A 6,314-nucleotide genomic window follows, 5' to 3' on the forward strand; every position below is an offset into this window, starting at 1 on the left:
CTATTGTCTTCAGGAGTTCCCATAGAGGCCCAAGTCAGATGAGGATCAGATGCTCTTAGGCTTTCTCCTAAGGTCTGGATCCCTCTAGAATAGACGTCCTCAGGAATATGGGGATTGGGCTAGCCTGGGAGCAGGGCCCAAGAAAGATGCTGGTCTCAGGCAGCTGGTGGCCATGCCACCCAGAGATGCAAAGGGAGATGGGGGCAAGAAGAGGCCCCAAGGCTCAGGAAGCTGAAAGGTCAGCGGAAGTATCCAGGAAAGAGGCTGGAGGGTTGTGTAGCCCAGGGAAGCAGAGGGAGGTGATGTGGCACCAGGGCCATAGGGTTCCTGAGTTGTACAGCCAGGCTAGTGGGTTGTACAGCCCAGGGAAGCAGAGGGAGGTGAGGGCAGGACCATACCCAGAGGGCTCTCAGGAGAGATGGGTTGTGCAGCCCAGGGAAGCAGAGGGAGGTGAGGGCGGGACCAGGCCCAGAGGGCTCCTGGGGACCTTGAGAAGGAACTGGGTTGGTCTGAATGCAAATGATCAGGAAGCAGTGGTGGTTCCCCTGGTGTCTGGGGTGCCAAGAAAAGGAATGGGACAGCACCCAGGAGGACAGATGGGCAGGGGGAGATGGGAGGGTGAATGAGGCTGGGGGAGTCAAGGGACAGAGAGCATGCTGGACTTACCCAGGAGAGAGGCAGGCGGGTTATGCAGGCCCAGGGAAGCAGAGAGAGGTGAGGGCAGGACCAGACCCAGAAGGCTCCTGGGCACTGAGAGAAGGAACTGGGTTCCTCTGGATGCAAGGGATCAGGAAGCAGTGATGGTTCCAGGCCTAGAGGTCAGCCCCGGTGTCCAGGAAAGAGCACAACACACATTTTAATACAAATAAAATGTATCTGGAGTGACTGATCTTAAGTAGGAAAGTGAGTGGTTTCTATATGTGGGAAACCTAAAGCATATAAACCTAGACATGAAATGACCTGCTTAGCAAAGTCATACTTAAAGATTAAGACCAGGGGCCTCTTGACTCATAGCTCTGGGACCAATGGAGAAGCTCCCAGGGCACACAAGGCTGCAGCCTTTGGAAGAGGTTAGTGATGGGCAGTGGGAGAGACAGCATGGAAAAACTGGAGTCGTTATTAACATGACAAGTGACCAGACTCAGCATCTGGATAGGACCTTACAAGCCTAATCCAATCTCCTGATTCTTAGGTTGAGAATACAAAGTTAAGAGGATGTGTGGGTTCCCTAGGGAAAAGGGGAACTGGAATGTGGTCTAGTGCAAGCACTTCAGTTTTGGGAATAACACCTAGCCCATACCAGTTAACTAGTACACACACGTGACACACTGAGCGCATAAAATGTCTTTAACGGCACTTAGTCTTGCCTGTGTGAGGGTTTCAGGCTCTAGAATGCAGTAACCATAGACATGATGGGAAAAGTGATGGTGAACAAAAAGCTTTGGGTAAGTAAAGCTCTTTTTTTAAAGAAACTTTCTTTTCCATCCATATCCACCTTCTTCCCACTCTGCTCAAGTGCGTACAGAAGCACAGGTCACAACCACTCAGTTTTCCAGCCCATTCCTTGGCCTGAGCAGTTGAACTGCAGAACAGTCCTCAGTGGCCAGGTGGCCACTCCAGATTTCAGTAGGGAGCTGCTGGAGAGGCACAGGGGGCATCTGCATCACCATCTTCCATCGGTGAGCCTCGGTGCAGTCCACCATGAAATTCCTCATTGATCACAGCCTTTTCAGAAGCAGTCTGCTCTTCCTTCTCAATCTTTTCGGGATCTCTGTAGAAGTGGAGATCGGGTGTGGCCTCCCACCAATGCACACATGCGCAGAACTTCCTGGACCAGCATCCCCGTCAGACCTACTGAGTGAGCTCCCTTGATGTTGTATGGGCTGACAATGTCTACATAGCGCAGAGAATCTGTGTTACACAGAGTGATGGTAGGCAGGTTGACATAAGATGCCTCTGTGAGGGGCTGCTGGCCAGCTCTGTGATCAGTCACTACCAGAAGACGTGACTCCCTGAAGGCTGCTTGAATCTGGCCAGCAATTTGAGTGGCTCCAGTGGCAGTAGCAAACTTCAGCACAGCTCACTGGCCAGGGTACCTGGAGGAGATGACATTGACATCAGCAAACGGCAGCAGTGACACGAGCTGCCCAAGGCAGTTTTCATGATGGAGATATCATCACATTCCCTTTTGTAGATGTACCGTTGCATCTGGAAGTCAAGGTTGGTGCCACCTAAGTGGGTCCCTGCTGTAAGGCATGTGAGGCCATCCTTCTCCATTTATAAGACATCTAGGTCTCTGGACAATGGGTTAGAGTTTCTCTTTAAATTATAATGAGAATCAAGAACAACACTGTATTGAACCCCTCCCTGGGCAGCATGGAAAGACTGCAGGTAGGCGTTTACAATCAATTAGAAAATACATTTTTTAAAGTACTAAAGACATGCTCAGAAAAGCTTTTGTTAGACTCCTTTCCTACATTCATGGGTTAGGACAACTTCAGATTCTGCCCCAGGTGGGCTGGAAGATGAAGGATGGTCAGACGTGTTTTAGAAACAGCAAGCATCTTTATATCTGATTTCCTCAATCAATAATTCCCAAGCACTAGGAATGAGAGCTGAGCCACGGTCAGGACTGTAGCTACTCACTACTGGGCAGAGATGCATTTGCAATGGGCACTGCCCAGGTTTCCTGGAGCCACTCAGAACACCAGCCTCTCGTCCAGTGAGCACAGGCATGGCCTCTTGGCATCCACGTGAAGAATGAGCTGACAGTTGATGCCTGGCTTTTGCAAGGTAAAGGCCGGGCTGGTTCATGAGGCAAACTCTCTATATTCTGTGAACTAAAAGTCCTTGCGTGGCAGGACAGTCATGACAAACCTTCGAGGGGCCAGAAGCCAGGAGGTAAATTTGGGGATCTTCTCCCACTAAGATCCTCACGACTACATCCTCAGTGGCAACAGTGAGAAGAATGATCAATCTGTCACCAAGGAAGTTGCTTTTCTGGTCTAGGGGAGGTACCCCCGTTAGCACTGTGTTCTCACTGATCTAGGGGAGGTATTCCCATTAGCACCGTGCTCTCCCTGGTCTAGGGGAGGTACCCCCGTTAGCACTGTGCTCTCACTGGTCTAGGGGAGGTACCCCCGTTAGCACCGTGCTCTCACTGGTCTAGGGGAGGCACCCTGTTAGCACCGTGCTCTCACTGAAAGAGCTTACTTCCTGCTGTTCTTTATCTCTGCTTTCACAGTAGCCCCGTTAGCACCGTGCTCTCCCTGGTCTAGGGGAGGTACCCCCCTAGCACCGTGCTCTCACTGGTCTAGGGGAGGGATCCCCATTAGCACCGTGCTCTCACTGGTCTAGGGGAGGTACCCCCGTTAGCACCGTGCTCTCACTGGTCTAGGGGAGGTACCCTGTTAGCACCGTGCTCTCACTGAAAGAGCTTACTTCCTGCTGTTCTTTATCTCTGCTGTCACAGAGAGACATTCAAAAAATTCCTATAATCTAATCATAGTATCAACAAACATGGTTGGGGGTGAAGAAAGCTTAGAAATAATCATTTGTGTGGTGATTAGTGAACACCCAGGCATGCCTTCAAAGGCTATCATGAGAGCACATGGATGCCATCTTTGTCAGCAACACAAGGAATTTAAGGTCACCGTTATTCTTGCTTTGAGGGACAGACATGTTTATTTACTTATTTATTTACTATTTTATTTTTTATTTTATGTGTATGAGTGTTTTGTTTGCATGTATGCAAGTGCACCCGAGTCCTGCAATGCCCAAGAGGGCGTCAGACCCCCTGGAACTGGAGTTTCAGGTGGTCGTAACCACCACATGGATGCTGGAAACTGAACTTGGGTCCTCTGCAAGAGCACCAGTGCTGTTAACCACTGAGCCATCTCTCCAGCCCCCAGACAGGCATATTTATGCCAAGCTGTGTTGTTCTAGAGTTGCAGGTTTCCTCACTACTCACACACAGGATGTCAAGACTTAGAAGAAATTTCCAACCTCTGAGGTTGTACAGAATTACCTCATCTACCAGATATGCAGTGCGGGCTTAGTGCTCCCCATAGTCCATATGCACACACCGTGTACATTCACACACCACACACACATCACACATGCATACCATACCACAGATACCACATGGCACACAAATACCACACACACATACTCACACCAAACACATACCACACACATAGCATGTACCATACCACACACACACATACACACACACACACACCAAGCACTTATACCACATAACACTATACACTTATACCACATAACACTATACACATATTCACACACCACACACATCACACATATCATGCCACATACATACAATACATACATTCTGCATACAACACACACTCACCATATTCACAACATATACACAGTATACACAACTCATACTCATAAACCACACATATTGACAACATATACACAATATACATATACACATAAACCAAGCACTTATACCACATAACACTATACACATATTCACACACCACACACATCACACATATCATGCCACATACATACAATACATACATTCTGCATACAACACACACTCACCATATTCACAACATATACACAGTATACACAACTCATACTCATAAACCACACATATTGACAACATATACACAATATACATATACACATAAACATCATACACATATACCACACACACACACACACACACACACACACACACTCTCACTGTGCTGGATAGCTTCAGTGTCATCAACTTGACAACCTAGGTTGAGGAAACCTCAATTGGGGAATTGCCTCCATTGGACTGGCCTGTGACCATGTCTGAGGGGCATCTTCTTGATTACTGAGTGATGTGGGAGGGTCTAGCCCACTGTGGGTAGTGCCACCCCTGGGCAGGTGGGCCTATGTTGTATAAGAAGGCAGATTGAGCAGGGACCAGGGAAGCAAGCCATTAAGCAGCATTCCTCCATGGCCTGTGCTCCAGCTCCTGCCTCCAGGTTCCTGCCCTGAGTTCCTACCTTGGGCTCCCTGATGAACTGTGAGTAGACAGATGTAAGATAAAATAAATCCTTTCTTCTCCAAGTTCATTTTAGTTAGAGTATTTTATCACAGCAATGGAGAAACAAACTAGAACACACACATGCCAGGCAGCTGTTTACCTGTTGTTAATCTACTATACCTCTATCTCCTAGAGATTCTCCTGTCTCTGCCTCCCAAGTGCTGGGATTAAAGGCATGCACCATCACACTCAGCTAGCTGACAGAAATTTTAAAGTAAATATTTAAGATACAGATTGAAGAGTCAAGGCTGGCCATGTAGTTGGTAGAGAACTTGCCTAGCATGCAGAAAGCCCTAGGTTAAATCTCCAGCACCACATAGACTGGGCATGGTGGTACACGCCATAATCCCAGAACTCAAGAGGTAAAAGCAGAAGGATCTGAAGTTCAGGGACAGCCTTGGCTACAGGATGAGGTCAAGGTTATCCTGGGCTATATAACACTCTGTCTCAAAATTTAAAGAGAGGAAGGAGGAGGGAGGGATGAAGGAAGGGAGGGAGAAAGAGGAAAAATGGAAAAATAAAACAGATGGAGGGGCCAGAAATACTCATTGGAGTTAAGTCTTATCTCGATAAGAGTAAAAATGGCTACACTCCAGAAAACTTGTAGCCTCTTGAAATGTCAGTTGCTCTCTTGTTTTCAAGTTTCACCTTTTTTCTTAAAAGTCAGTGCTAGCTTCCAATGATATTACCCAGTGGTTTGGCTCTGACAGGATGCGCAGCTGTGATGTGGAATTCACAAAGCTTGAAATCCTGTTTTCAAGCCGGACACTGGATTGTGCACGTCTTTTGGTGCTCTCTTTCATCTCTTCTAATTGTGCCCTAAATTCCTTAGGCACCATGGGACCAGCTGCAATACAGGCATCTCCCCCCAAATCACCACTCTTCATAGGTGCAAAAGAATGCTCTGGCAATTTCAATGAACCTACATCCTCTATTTTTATCATCCACCGAAATCTCCAGAAATGAAGTCTAAGACTTCTCCCAAGAAGAGTGGGAAAATTACCACGCAGGACACTTAGGACGGTGCTGTCTGGGTATCAAGGTTTGTAGGTCATTTCCGACACAAGGCCACCCCCGAGGCAGGCCCCTCTTGCACCTTAGCAACACACCTGTTGGAAAAAGCCCAGCATGGGCCTGGCTCGTGCCTAGATCAGTCTTGAGTGGACACCAGGGCAGTGCTGAAATACGGCAGGAGCACAGGCGTGGGATTTTTGTAAAGCAAGTGGGCCATATTTTGTCGAGAGCTTTAAAAAATGTTAATACC

General features: G+C 47.9%; 1 pseudogene; it reads right to left on the minus strand.

Annotated features, from left to right (window-relative positions):
- Positions 1-1,160: 1,160 nt before the first annotated feature.
- Positions 1,161-5,889, minus strand: LOC103727823 (annotated as a pseudogene).
- Positions 5,890-6,314: the final 425 nt, after the last annotated feature.

This window comes from Nannospalax galili, unplaced genomic scaffold (assembly GCF_000622305.1).
Source record: "Nannospalax galili isolate Female #2095 unplaced genomic scaffold, S.galili_v1.0 scaffold127, whole genome shotgun sequence".
Taxonomy (NCBI): Eukaryota; Metazoa; Chordata; class Mammalia; order Rodentia; family Spalacidae; genus Nannospalax; species Nannospalax galili.